We start from the raw sequence: 15,394 nt of genomic DNA, 5'->3' as shown, positions 1-15,394 counted from the left end.
AATTTGGTCCAATGGTTAACACAGACAGACTAACATTCAATCATTCTGTTAGATAGCAAATTTGACTGCATAACTTAGGTTATTTCTCTGCTATTTTTGGCAGATTCGCAAAACGCTTAAAAGCACATCTTAAATCTCCCACAAGTGCAGAAAAAAATATGTTGATTTTGAGTGAGAATAATAACATTAAAAAAATATAGGGACAGGTAGCTTTATTGCTGAATTAAATTTCTTTTCAATTATCTAAGTTTAGTCCTCTTATTTACAAGCATCTACTTCTTGTTATTCGTGGATTTCTTTTGTATAATTGTTTGAGCTTTATACTAATGGGTGTTGTCATCCTTGTTATTACTATTCCTCATATTTTCATTCATTTATCGTTGCAAAATAGGTTAAAATTGAATGTTGAAATAGTTTAAAGTATTAACGAATAGGCGTTTTCAACATTACCACTATTATTTTCTTTTTTTTATCGGATAGGTAATTATCAAGTATTTAAGAAGCATATAAAGATTAAATTTATTACCTGAAAATTACTTTACTTCTCATATTCTTTGTAACTTCAAATGTGCAGGACCAGGTAGATAATTTTGATTCTAAAAAAATATTTATTTCATTATTTTATCTCTTATTTTCGGAGTAGGTAATTTCAAAGTGGACTACTTAATATATTTCAAAGTTTCTCCCCCTGTATTGTCATTCCCCTTAAAAGGGGGGGGGGGATTAATGCAACCATCTTGTAATCAATAAGTAAATGGAACTTAGAATTCGAATTTCCATCTAAAATTTTGCATGAGTAATCCTTGGTAGGTCTATTTTCCCTAAATCGAACAAAAAGTTGGAAAAGTACGGCTAACGGCTCAGCCGTTTTTTTGGCTTTCTTCAGTTCAAATTAGTCACGAAACCTATCTCCACATAATACTCTATGCAGCTCAAAAACGTTATCATACGGTTATAGCCGGTAGCTGTTGTTACTAAAAATTAAAAAAATAGTTTTTGGTAGGTATTATTTAACATGAATTAAACCAAAAATATGTTTTAAAAAGTTGATTCCTATGTAATTGATGATAAATTTACCCTGAAAATAGACAAAAAAAAAACAGCTAAACGGCTGAGCGGCCAGCAGTCACTTTTCCAACTTTTTGTTTGATTTAGGGAAAAAAAGACCTACAAAGGATTACTCATGCAAAATTTGAGATCGAAATTCGAATTTTAAGTGCCATTTACTCATTGATTACGGGATGGTTGCATTAACCCCCCCCCCCCCCTTATCCCTGCTCAAAATGCCTACAATCTTAACCCACAATCGTGGCTTAGCGCATCCGCTCGTGAATGGTTTTAACTGAATACGTTAAAAATGGTTCTTTACTGCTTCTATATCAGAGTAGGGGGAATGCCCTGGCCCAAAACGGTCAAAACTCATTACTATGCACAGTTAGAACTTCTCAGAGGTTGTGCAATCAAAGAGTAGGTTGTCTGTTGGGTATTACTTAACCTAATACCCAGGTGTTTGGACAGAAAAGGAGAGATTTCATGTGATAGTAGGGCAGTATTATCTATCATTGAATGGTGAATATCTATCTAATGAAAAAATAATTAAATCCTCCATTTTATATCCTACTAACCAAAGCTTACCTAATAATGTAATGTGGATATTTAGTAAAACTCTTGCTTAGATTTCTTCTCAAGGCTGGATTTTTGCAACTAAAAAACATAAGTGTAATGGTTTAAGTTTTTTTATTGCATCGTATTTTAGACAGCTTTCTGTGGATATCAAAATGAAAATATTATTATGTCCGCTGGACTGGTTATGAGTAATACAGAAGTCATGTTTTGTTTCGTATTAAAGACAATTTTTTAAGAATTAAAAAGAAGTGATCAAAAATTATTGTCAGTTTTGATTGCCAGGAAAAACAAAGCAGCTGGAATTAATCTTTTAATTTTAATATCTGTAGAAAGCTGTCTATATGGCACCCCTAAATTCGCCCGCCCCCCACATGGACGTACCTTTCCTGATTTTTTCCCCAAACATATCTATTCTTGATTTTAACAAATGCTCTATAAATCTTTATGTGGGTAATCTTATCCTTGATTTTTAAACTTTTCTACTTATGGATGTTGTCTTCCTTGTTTACAATACATTGATAACATAAAGATCATCTAAAATGTGGGTTTCACCACCCCCTCCCCCTAAAAAAATAACCCAGTTCCATGTTAATTTTACCCAGACGTCATTAAGTTTGGAGGGGGGGAGGGGGTAATAAAGAAATAAATTACTGTTTCTTAGGTTAAAACAAACAATGTTAATATGGCCAATAAAATAAAACAGACATATCTTCCTGATTTTGGTGCCTAGTGAGCAGACAACCTAACTCCCACCAGCTCCCCTCCCCCCCCCCCCCAGTTGGTTTATTATTGAAAGAGAATAATTTTTCTTCAGGAATAGCCCCTGTGTGTCCCTCCCTTACTTATTTTAAATATCAAAATAAAGGACAGGGATTCTTTGCTTAACTAGGTGCTTTGTGTGGAACCGCCTTATATCTATAGTTAGTTATACATATGTTCCCTTTTTAAAAGCGAAGCTTTTTTATTATTAGGGTCGGTCCGTCCGTACGTCCGTCCGTTCGTACGTCCGTAACGGATAGCTTTTTCTGTTAATTTAGGCATATTAGAATTGTCCTATCAATTTCAAATTTTGCATGGTGATTCCTTTAGTAGTTAGGTACGATTTAGAAAGCAACTAGCATAATCATTACCAAAATTTCCGTACGTCCATTTTAAACATGTTGATTTTTTTACTTTTTTAACAACAAATTTTTATGTGATCAAATCGTCGGATTTATCTGATTTTTTGTATATTGATTCCTGGGACAACAAAGTATAATGTAATAAGCGAAGCAACTCTATAATCAAGCCCTAAAAATGTAAGTAGTCCATAAAAATTATCCTGTATCAAGCAGTTTTACAACAAATTTACTTACAATTTTGCTTTGACTCTTATAAATTTATATTATGATAATTAAGTTCTAACACTATACAAGTGTTAATATCCGTTTGTCCTACCGTTTCTGTGCTTCGCTTTTATGAATGTTGTCATCCTTGTTTATAATCATATTACGAAATGCTGTGTCCCAATCTTCAAAAATTATCATGCAGAAAGTTTTTTTATCTGTAGCTTAAGATTTCGAAAAGCATTGAATTAAAGGAGTTTTCCATGAAAGAGAAGCCATTATATTTTATAGATTTAAGTCTAAGAATGTTTTTCCTCGTATTCATTCAAATCAGGTGGATAGGAACCAGTTCTCATCCACACGAAAAATCTATGTCTAGCATCGTATTATATCCAGCTTTCTACGAATAAAAATGTACAATCATAAGATTAACACCAGTTTTTTTTAGCCCGTGCCTTCGGCACCTAGGGGCTAAAAACCGTTTATAATACGATGCAAGAAATATCTATTCTCTTATTTATTAGAAACTATATAAACCGGTGAATTAAAACCGGTTCTCATCCACACGAAAAAACTATATCTAGCATCGTATTAAATCGAGTTTTTACGAATATATATAAAAATGTACAATCACAAGATTAAGAGATGCCGAAGGCATGAGCTAAATAACTGTTTATAATCTTATAATTGTACATTTTATTTCTTCAGAAAACTGTTTATAATACGACGTGAGAAATATATATTCTTTTTTTCTCTACCCCTTCCAATACATTAGAAGCTAGTGGCGCAACAGCTAGTATTATTTATACCTTACCTGTAATCCATATGTAGAAGTTTAAGATATTCAATATGCCACGTAGCATGGTAGAGTTTGACTGTTCACCTAAAATTGTAGGTATTATTTCAATATGTTCTAAAACACCAAAATAATTTTAAAAATGATGCCTTAAATCTATTCAAGTTTTAAGTATAGTACCTAAAGTTTTTAAAAGCGAAGCTTTTTTATAATAAGGGTTGATCCGTCTGAAACAATAATTTGAATATGCTAGAATTGTCCTACCTATTTCAAACTTTGCATGATTTTCCGATAACAGTTAGGTTATAATCGTTACCAACAAGTCCGTACGTTTAAAACATGCTAATCATTAGCTTTGTATGATATAATAATTATATTCTTCTGATTTTGTAATAATGTTTCCTGGACAAAAAGATACAATATTAGAGAAGCATCTGTATTATTAAATATTAGGAAAAAGTATGTCATTGAACAGTATCCTTTATTTTAGAAAAAAATTTAGACTTAATTTTCTGCTTATGAAGTCTTCATACTCTATATGAGTTAATGTTCATTTTTCCTTTCTTCTGATTTTATAGCTTCGCTTTCATGAATGCTGTCATGCTTATTTTTATACAACTACATTATGTAAGGAGGGGGGGGGGGGGATTTAAATGCAACCATCTCGTAATCAATGTATAAATGGCACTTAGAATTCGAATTTCAATCTAAAATTCTGCATGAGTAATCCTTGGTAGGTCTATTTTCCCTGAATCGAACAAAAAGTTTTGGCTATTTTTAGGGCAAATTTGTCATAAATTACGTAGGAATCAACTTTTTAAAACATATTTTTGCTTTAAATCATGTGAAATGATACCTACAAAAAAAAAACATTTTTAGATTTCTAGTACCAACTGCAACTGCAACTGCCGGCTAGACCCGTTTGAAAACGATTTGAAGCAGCAAATGGTATTATTAGTTTCGTGATGATTTGCATTAAATATTGCCCAAAAAATGGCTAAACGGCTGAGCCGCCAGCTGTTAGCCGTTATTTTTCCATCTTTTTGTTCGATTTAGGGAAAATGGACCTACCAAGGATTGCTCATGCAAAATTTCAGATCGAAATGCGAATTCTAAGTGCCATTTATACATTGATTACGAGATGGTTGCATTAAAAAAAAACCTATAGTAGAAAAATCTATAAGCTTTTTACGATTTATCTATTATAATTTAGAAATCAAGGCTGTAATATACTTTTTAGAGAACCCCTTAGTATATTGTTCTTACCTGGTTATATTATTCAAGAACTTCTTGCATTGACCTCTCTCTGGCCTTATTGTATTTTATTCTAAATAAGATAATAGTTAACTATCACATTGTCGTATTACAAACAGCTATCAGTGAATAGTAAAATGAAAAGTTACAAGATTAACACAAGTTTTATTAGTCCCGAGAGCCAGGCTAAAAAATGTTATTTTCATATGATTTATATCTTATTTTATGCGTAGAAAAATTGTCTGTAATAAGATACGATAAATATTTTTTTAGAACCGGAATAATCATTTCTTCCTTTTTAAAAGCAAATATAAAATTCAATTATTGTATGTATATTTTTCTTAACTAGTGCAAAGAAAAGTGGGTGGGGGGGGGGGGGGGTAAAATGTGGTGACTTGTGCCACGCCATACCAGCAACTTTATTTAGGGCGCTACTGCCTTAGTTTTAGAGATAATTGGGTAAAATCTTTTGAGTTGTGTCACTAATTACCCCAAGTTTTGGAATCTTTAAAAAAAACGGCTGCGGGACCGCCGTTCACCACCATTTCCCACCACCGGCAAAAAAAAATTATTGCATTTCTAGCCGAATTAGGCAATTTGGAATTTTTTGAGACCATGTTATTTTTTTCCAAAATTTTTTCCTTATAACCAACTCTGCGGGGGGACTTATTTTTATTTTTTTTTAAATTTTTGTTTATCACAAGGTAGATATATCTTATTGGATACAAATCTTTTCAGGGTGTTACTAATTACCCCAAGTTTAGGTTTTTTAAAAAACTGATGCATTTCTCGCCGAATTAGGCAATTTAAAATCATTTGAGACAATGTTATTTTTTTCAAAAATTTTTTCCCTCATAACCAAAAATAGGTTTTGGAATTCAACTCCCCCCTCCTAAAGTGCCCCTAGAGTCCTCTAATTAAGGACGAAGCCACTAGTTTATAATAAAAAAGTAACAGGATCTATGTATGTTAGTACTGAAAGTTGTTGGGATTTATTGTCTGAAGCTTAAGACATTAATAACACTAAAAGATTGAGTTTTGTATTAAGGAAGCCTCAAAATGATTTTAGGCTTAATATTTCTAGATATAAAGTTGAGAATTGTTACTTTTAGGCCTTATTTCTCTCCCCCACCCTTCAGAAACAGAGCCTCTAGATGCTAGGGGCGCAACACCGGTAGTATTAAAAAACGAATTATGTGCGTGTGCACGAATGGATCTCACTTACTGCTGAACCGGTACGGTTATCCTTTAGAAAATATTTTTTCGTAGGTCATGGGAAAGTTTAAACCGACCCCACCCCCCCCCCCCCCCCTCCCCGGATAAACATTTTTCCTGTGAAGCCAATATATCTTAACTGATAGCTTTAAATATATAATAAACTTTTAAGTAATCAGTACTGAATATGCTTTAAAATAAATTATATTAATTATATTAAATAATGAGTTAGCAGATTGGAACTGCTTGATTTGAAGAATCAGATAGCTAATTTTAAACCCCTGCTCAATGTTATGGAATATAATAGTTTACCTATTCTGTTAAGCTCTGACGTAAATCCTGCTGCAAACATTTTAATAAAATCTGAAACATATATGTATTAAAACAAATATTTTCCTTAATAACATGACAAATATAAATAAAGAAAAAGTTTTTGTTGATACACTTAAATAAGCATAATTGGGCGGGTACGTGATGGAAATAAGAATTAAAACTGATATTTTATTTCATTAAAACAAAATTACGGAACTGAAGCCCAATTGTACTTTCTTGTTGATAATATTAATTAAAGGTAAAAGTGCGTCCTAATATTATACACATTACACAATGCTAACATGTATTTATATGTTAGCGTTTAAATGTTTTGAGTGTATGTGCTTATGATTATTATTTAAAGTGATCACGAAGCTGGAAAAGAGTTGATATATGTTACAGATTATTGTTTTTTAAGAGTATTTTTAAAAAAATTAAGTCTTATATACTTCACATTAAAAAAATTATCAAACTTTAAAAAAATTAATATTTTCACATTAAAACATTTATGTTTTTTGTGTGTTTTATTATACATATCTTAAAACCTATCAAGTTGACAAATAACACATATTTTTCTTGAAGTTTACTCGTGGATACACAGTAAAATATGTAAGGTTTTGTTACATACATATTAAACTAACCAGAATAGGTAGTATATAGCTTTCTGGGGGTGATTAAAAATTCTCCCGATGATCGAAAAAATACACCCTTATATGGTAAAAAATGCCAAATTACATTTCTGATTATGGACCCTGAAATTTCATTTTTTCATTTATTTTAAAATTAATTTAAATACCTAAATATCTATAGATATATGATGTTAAAAATCATTAGAAATCAGTTATTTGCTTTGTATATATATGATACAATGTAAGATAACTAAAAAGATAAATATACACAATTCTGAAATATTATGAATGCACAATTAAAAATGTAAATCTCGGCACCATTCTTCATTGAGAAAGGGGGTAAGGAAAGCATTAAAGAGTGCAATAAAAACAAAACTAAACAACAGCTGTCTGTTTGTTGAGAGTTGGTTAAAATAATTTAATATGAGTTTTTTTTTAAAAATAATATAACTTAAATTATGTGATTATTTATATTACTTAAAAGCAAGGCTTTTTTATACATGAAAGGTCTGCCCATCTATCTATAACTAAGTTTTAGCTTTCTAAATAATCAATGTAATATATAATATCCTATCCTATATAAAGTAATAAAAAAATATTATTAGAAAACTTTTTAAGATCTTCCCTTCTTTGTGACGAGTTCGTTTTCGGTTTTTTGATTGTTGAAAATCTCAATGTGATACTTTTGGTTTACCTACAAAAAAAAAGAGTTTATTGGATTTTTTGACACTAGTCGAATTTTAGGCGAAAAACTAGTTATTTTGGACCAAAGTATTTTATATATAAATAGTTTTTTGTGCAATTTTGAGTCAGTATCACGGAATATTTCTTACTGTCAATATGTCATTTTGTAAAATATAAATCAAGTTAGGTTATATAGTCATTATATTTTAAGAAATCTAGTACATGCTTAACTATTACACACTACATACCATACAACAATTATTATCATGTTTGGCCTGTAAGCCATATATTTTGTTACCTTATTATTTGTTTACTATTTATTTGGATTTATTTAATGTTTGACCAATTTTTTACAAATATATTCTCAATTTTATATACATTATAATGTAAAATTCTCATGAATATTATCCATTTCAGATTAACATGATTTAGAGTATCAGCCATCCTATCTTGCAATCTTTAAAAATGTCCATTCAAACGAACCCGCAGCGAGGGCACGACACCAGCAGAGTGACCCATGAAAGGTATTTTTTTTATTGAACAAAATCAATCTAATTGAAAGATTTCTACCGAAAATTTTCTTGCGTATAATGTGTAGCATAATCTTTTCTGATTTTTGGTATACTGATTCCTAGGACAACAAAGTACAATATCATAAGCAAAGCAACTATATAATCAAGTCCTAAAAATTTAAGTATGTCCATAAACATTATCCTGTATCAAGAAGTTTTTCAACACATTTACTCACAATTATGCTTTAACTCTTATTCATTTATATTTAGATTTTTCAATTTTGACACTATACAGGTGTTAATGTCCGTTTGTCCTACCGTTACAGGGCTTCGCTTTGTCATCTTTGTTACTATTATAATTTTCAGTCTAATATCCCCTTTTTGCCTGATGATGATAAATTAATATTATAGCTAGGTATTCAACAATGTTTTAGAACTTTTAAAAAACGTCTAATAGCATTAAGTATATTAAATTTCGTAAATGTTAAGTAAAGAACAGATTAGCCCTGCAGGGGCTAGGAAGAAATTTACGTTGGAGTAAAAATATATAGGGAAAGGGTGGGGTAATCATCAAATTTGTTGAAGGAAATTACCCAAAAAGTTACTTGTGGCTAGCTTGCAACTCATAAAAGAATCCCAATGATAATTTCTACAGCAAAATTCAAACCTTAAATTCTAATTCCTCATTTATCACGCAAAATGTCTATCTATAAATGTATTATGTTTTTTTTTGTTTAGGTCGAATTGTTTGATGTGAATGTTCCCTTATTTCTATGTTTTGCAGAAATACTGATTCGTTTCTTAAAGGTAATTTAAGTTCAAATCAAGGATGACAACATCCACAAAAGCGAAGCTTTGAAACTGGTGGCCAAAAGAACATTAAAAACTGAATAAGCAGAATAAAAAAAGTCAAAACAAAAAAGTTAGTAAATTGGTTTTAAAACTGATAAAATACAGTATACTGTTTAAGATCGTAATTACATATTTAGGACTTGATAATTGAGATGGCTAACTTAACGAAAAAGATATATTCGCCGGATGGACGAAAGGACGAACCGACCCTAATTATAGAAAACAAACAAAAAAAACATTCCTTTCACCGCCCCCTCTGTTAATGCTACAATTACATTATTTTCCAAAAAGAATCATTTTATACCTTTTTAAAAGATAGCTCATTCATAAGAAATTCATTTCAAATGATTATAAACTTTATTTGATTATTTTTTAGTTAGAAAATTTCTGCCCCGACACACCTGACAGAGAGCAAGAGCCTAAAATTTATAAAATTATAAAACAGGTAAAATTAATGGTTTCAAAATACAGAACAAACTATATATGCACTGGAAAATAGGATTTACCATTCTCTTTAAATTTCAGTTTAGAAGTAATAATTTTATGACCGCCCCCCCCCCCCTTTTCAATTGTAGTTCTAATTTTAGATTTAAAAAGAAAATTTTAAAAAATTGGGAGGGGGGTAATTTTTTTCTAGTGGCGATTTCTCTTTGTATGGTGTTGGTAACTCCCCGTCCCCACAAAATAATCATAAAACTTGCCTATGAGAAGCTAAATTGTTTAGGAGAATCATATCGGTTCAGTGTTTTCTTCACTACACACGGACAGATATTTTTATAAGAATATACTTACAAAAGATTGTCAAAAAGATTAAAATTAAATCAAAACTGGCGGCTACCCCCTTAAAGGCCTCTAGGAGCATTTAAGCCAGGTGGTGGAATTCAACCTCTTGGCTTTTCAATTTAGTTTTAAAAAGAAAAAGTAAAATGACATAAAAAATTTTCATGGCGCAATTCTCCTTGAAGGTTAATATTTATAGATTTGTTTCTTCAGAATTTAAAATTGATAAAGTTTTGATAAAGAAAATAATTTCAAGCTATTCTAGGCAGTTATTGAATTTATAATTATATTTGTGAATAGTAGTTTGTTGTATGTGCGGCTTGTTTGGGTTTTTAATTCATTAAAATGCTTAAAACCTATCCAGGCTTTTTGTAAGCTTTGATTCAAAAAGAATTTTTTATCGGTTAGCAAGATCTTTTCAAACAGATATATAAAAATTTCTTTATTATTAATGTTTCAGGTGTTGAGAAGTACCTACCTACTTTGAGCGCGATGAGAACTCAAGAAATAACAAATTTAATCATTAAAATCAATGATATTTCTCGTATTCATACAAAACCGATTAATATCTAGTGGATTAGAACCGGTTCTCAGCCATACTAAAAATTATGTCCAGTATTGTATTATATCCAGTTTTCTATGAATAAAAAAATGTACAATTATAAGGTTACCAGTTTTTTTATCCCTGAGATGCTGAAGGCACGAAAAGCTATTTATAATACGATGCAAGAAATAACTAGTATTGTACCATTTTAAAATTTCAAAAATAAGAATGTGCATTGTTCTAGTTGAATTTAAAATAAATATAACATTCCCAAAACATTGACTTCTTTTATGACATTTACCCGTCATGATGTATTATTTTTTGATTAGCAAAGCTACTCTATGATTAGAAATACCCATTGTTGTTCAAGGGACAAGATAAAAGTCGTTGTTATTATAAGATAATGATTTCTATAAAAATGAATTTCGTGTAACTATCCCTTTTGTTTTAATTTCTAAGTATTATTTTGAACTTATACGTTGTTTGCTTTTCTTGTTTTTTTCTCACTTTATAACTATTTAGGATGAAATAAAGAAGATTAATCAAGTTTAGGGTTACATACTTTTTTCATACATTTTATTGTATTGAATTTTATTTTTTAAAAGCCTTTTGAAGTTACGTGTCCTGTCAGGTATATTAGAATTCGATTTTAGAAGTAGCAGTTAATTTGCTTGTCCATCAGTAAGGTCAGTCCATTACACTGCACTATTGAGGATATGTAATTTTCTCGCCTGCTATTGAAGATTCATCTAAAATTTGCAGTGTAGATTTCAATGACATGTTGAGATAGTTTATACTATAATACGAAGTGAAACAAAGCTTTTCTATAAGGGTCACACATCCATTTGTCTGTAATGGTTAGCTCTTTTCATTAATTTAGACATGTCATAACTGTCCCGTTGATTTCAAACTTTGCATGCTGATTCATATAACAGTTAGGTACAATTTAGGAAGCATTGCAATTGTTACCAGAAAGTCCGTACATGCTGACTTTAAACTTTTTTGACAAAAACTTTTTTATGATATAATTAGCTAATCTATTCTTCTTATTTTTTTGAATAAAGATTCTTAAGACAGCAAGGTATAATATTATAAGCAAGGAATCTGTAATCAAATCTTTAAAACCATAGTATGTCCTTTATCTTTACCCTGTACTAACGGCTATGCCCCTAGGGACCTTGAGGTAAGTTTGGATAAGTCGACCCCCTCAACTCATTTTCATGAAAATTAAATGAATTTTCAGTGGGTTGTAATATTTTCTAGGACTGATTTATTTGGGTGGGTTGTAGTACATTCCTCCAAAAAAGTTATAAGCCATCCCAGGACCTAAGAGAAGCTAAATGGTAAAGGAGAACCAAATCTGTTCAGCTTTTATTGAGATCCCTTGCAACATACAACAAAACCTGACTACTGTATGTAATACGATTTACGAAATTTTGCTAAAAATTTATATATAATTAATTTCAGATATACAAATTAAAAGTGAACCTTTTCTATACATAAGGGTTGTCCGTCCGTCCATGACAGTTAGCTCTGTTCTTCGTTTATTTAGGCATGTTAGAATTGTCCTATCGATTTCAAACTTTGCATGCCGATTCCTATATCCCTTAAGTACAATCTAAAAAGCGTAGAAACTCTATAATCTTTACCAAAAAGTCTGTATTTTTCACGGAATTCCCTAAAGGTGTGTGTTTAAAGACTTTAAAATAATAGAACTAAAATTTGGCACAGCAGTTGCTTTTGTTGAGAACAATATGGAATCGTGAAAAAACGGCGGCGGAACTGCCGCTCCCCCTCCCTTTATGAACATTTTTGTTTAGTCTTAGAAATTAATGTTCTGCTTAGTAAGTTCTTAAATTCTACAAGAGTTATTGTTCGTTTTTCCTTCTTTCAGATTTTGGAGCTTTGCTTTTATGGATTTTCATCCTTGTTTTCCTACGCTGCTTATGGATATTTTCATCCTTGTTATTAACGTCTAATAAGTTAGAAGTTGGATAGGTTTAATCCAACATATTAAACTTGACGTATGGAATGTATAGACCAAGAAAATCTTTTCCAAATTAAGTATTTTATTGATCAAAACACAAAAACTCAATATATATGTATATGAAAGGAATTTTAATCTTCACTAAAAATACAAGCATAATCAATTACAAAAGCTTAGGGTTTACAAAATTTAAAGGAGTCATTCAATGATATTTTCAGGTGAAATTAAAAGAAAGATCAAATCCATAGAAATTTAAAGAAATTAGTTTTCACTGTAAAGTGTTTTAAAACCTTTTTTTATATCTAAATACTGATATTGTTTCTGGAGATAAAAATTAGATTTAAAAAACTACGTTAAAAATAGAACAAAAAAAATATGATGAAAGCCATTTAACATTGCATTAATGTTTTAAATAGATAGAATGACACGAATTACAACATTAATAAAATAAATAGCAAACATGGTCAAAATGAATTATTGAAATACTAGCGGCTACGCCTTAGAAGCCTCTAGTGGCACTTTAAATGTTTGGTTTTTTGTTGCGTTCAAGTTTCTACGATACCTCGCAATGACACGTAGGAGTCTCTATACTTAAAATAAAAATTTCGATTTATTTCTCTTGGGAGGGTGGTGGTACACTCCCCCAAAATAGTTAAAAACCTTCCCGGGACCTATGAGAAGCTACCCTGTTAAGGAGAACCCGATCAATGACAAAAAATTGAAAATTTTTAAAATTTATGGGAGACTAAAGAATAAAGAGGTAACATAGAGACTTTAACAAACAAAAACATCTAAAGTACCACTAGAGGCCTCTAGGGGGGGGGGGGGGGTAGCCGCTAGTTAATAACATATAGGCTTGACAAAGTAAAAAATGATGATATATTTACTATTTAGTTTTGCTTAGTTCAATATGTATACATAAATCTCAACTGCAAAATATCAACCAATATAAGTACATAATACATAGATATAACAAATAAATCACAAAAGTTAGTATCAAAGAATTAAATCATCTTTAGTGTAAACTTTTTTTTTAATTTTCAATAACGAAGCTCTTTGTAATGGATAGCTCTTAGCATCTTATAGTTCATTTAGGCATGTAATAATTGTCTTATTGATTGAGAATTGCCATGATGATTCCTTTAACTGTAAGGTATGATTCAGATTATCCTTACCAGAAACATAATATGTCCAATAAAAATATGTAATTTTGGGAACATTTTTTTAGCAACAATATATATTTGTAGGCCAAAAAATAGTCTAATGCCATAAACCATATCCAGACTTTTTACGATAATAAAATAGCCCAAAACTATCCCGAGCCCTATAAAAAGCTTCATAGTAAAAAGGACCAAGATTATTTGCTACAAACAAAAAAGCTTATTAATTTAAATAATTATTTTCTGATTTTTGGATTAACAATTCCCATGACAACAAGGTACAGCGTTTAAAGAGGAGGTTCTTTACAGTCAAGTCATAAAAATGTAAGTATGTCCTATACATACAATTAATAACTTGCTCTTTAAGTACTGAAACTGACATACTAATGTTAATGTTCATTTTTGAGCTTCGCTTTTATATATGTTGTCATCCTTGTTTTGTTAAAGGGGGGGGGGATGAATGTGGTTACTCATGCCACGACATACCAGCAATTTTATTTTGGGTGCTACTCCCTTAGTTTTAGAGATATTTACGTTCCGCAAAATTTGTTTACCCCCCCCAAAATTTTTACCACGGGGGTAAAATTTGCTTGGGGAGGGGGGTAATTACCCCCCGCTGAAATCTGATGGCAGGGGTAAATATTTTCAACCCCCAAAAAAAAACTTACCCCCGGGTTAAATTTTTTTTTTTTTTTTGGGGGGGGGGGGTAATTTAATAATTTTATAAAGGTACCTAGCTAATTATGAAATATTTAGTAGAAAAATTGCGCGCAAAGCTCGCCAAATTTTTTTTGGTTGGGATTATTTTTATGGGGGTGGGTATTTCCCCCCCAAAAAAATTTTCGGGATGGATAAATACCCCCTCCTAAATGGTTGGGATAAATTTTTAATGTGGGGGGCAAAATGGAAAAAATTTTGGGGGTGCCTACGGCACTTTACCCCCCTCCCCTTGGACTTCCTTGAATAATTGGGTAAAATCTTTTGGGCTAGGTCACTAATTATTCCAAGTTTTGGTATCTTTAAAAAAATGGCGGCGGTCGTGGTATGAGTCACCACATTCCCCCCCCCCCCCCCCTTCACCTATATTCAAAAGAAACCTAGTATATTTAACTGAAAAAGAAATGTGCTTAAAATTAAATGCTCTCGTTCATAATAGTTGTTTCTATCATCGTATTATAAACCGCTTTCCGCGGATATAGAATGTACAATTATTAGATTAAAACCAGTTTTTTTAGCCCCAAGGTGCCGAAGGCATGGGATAAAAAAATGGTTTTAATCTTATGATTGTACATTTCTAAATTCGTAGAAAGCGGTTTATAATACGATGCTAGACATAGTTTTTTTCGTATTGATGAGAACCGGTTCCTATCCAACGGATTTGAATGAATACGAGAAATTCCCGAAAGCATAGGCATGCAAGGGGGGGGGGGGAAGTTTTGACACATTTGCGTAAACCTGGTACCTAGGCTTTATCTTTGGTCTGAGAGGATAGGTTATTAATGATAAAATCATTCTTATATGATAAATTTATCGAAGTTTTAAGATTTTTTGGGTAGACCTCCAGGTTCCGGAGCTGCAGGCCTCCAGGTGGTCTCTGTACAGGTAAAAATGGAATTTTTTTTTTTTTAAAGTTACAAATCAACTTATAAAACAAAATGTGCATGTTTTTTCTTCAAATATGTAAATAATATTAAAACAAATGCATATTTTGTTTTATA

General features: G+C 31.1%; 3 long non-coding RNA genes across 3 annotated transcripts in view; 2 read left to right on the top strand and 1 right to left on the bottom strand.

The window, feature by feature from the left end:
* The window catches only part of LOC145313102 (uncharacterized), a 205,370-nt gene that overhangs the window by 137,858 nt on the left and 52,118 nt on the right, over window positions 1-15,394 (top strand). The window lies entirely within an intron of this gene.
* Window positions 481-6,572, bottom strand: LOC145313099 (uncharacterized). The gene is made up of 5 exons (XR_013877242.1): window positions 6,529-6,572; window positions 5,014-5,074; window positions 3,766-3,834; window positions 1,636-1,704; window positions 481-596 (listed from the first exon to the last, which is right to left on the bottom strand). It is a non-coding gene; the product is annotated as an uncharacterized LOC145313099 (long non-coding RNA).
* LOC145313100 (uncharacterized) lies at window positions 8,238-10,805 on the top strand. The gene is made up of 4 exons (XR_013877243.1): window positions 8,238-8,365; window positions 9,092-9,160; window positions 9,582-9,650; window positions 10,446-10,805. It is a non-coding gene; the product is annotated as an uncharacterized LOC145313100 (long non-coding RNA).

This window comes from Acartia tonsa, chromosome 3 (assembly GCF_053477335.1).
Source record: "Acartia tonsa isolate MP-2025a chromosome 3, ASM5347733v1, whole genome shotgun sequence".
Lineage (NCBI taxonomy): Eukaryota > Metazoa > Arthropoda > Copepoda > Calanoida > Acartiidae > Acartia > Acartia tonsa.
Note: the sequence above shows the minus strand (reverse complement) of the source record. Positions and strands in the feature narration are given on the sequence as shown.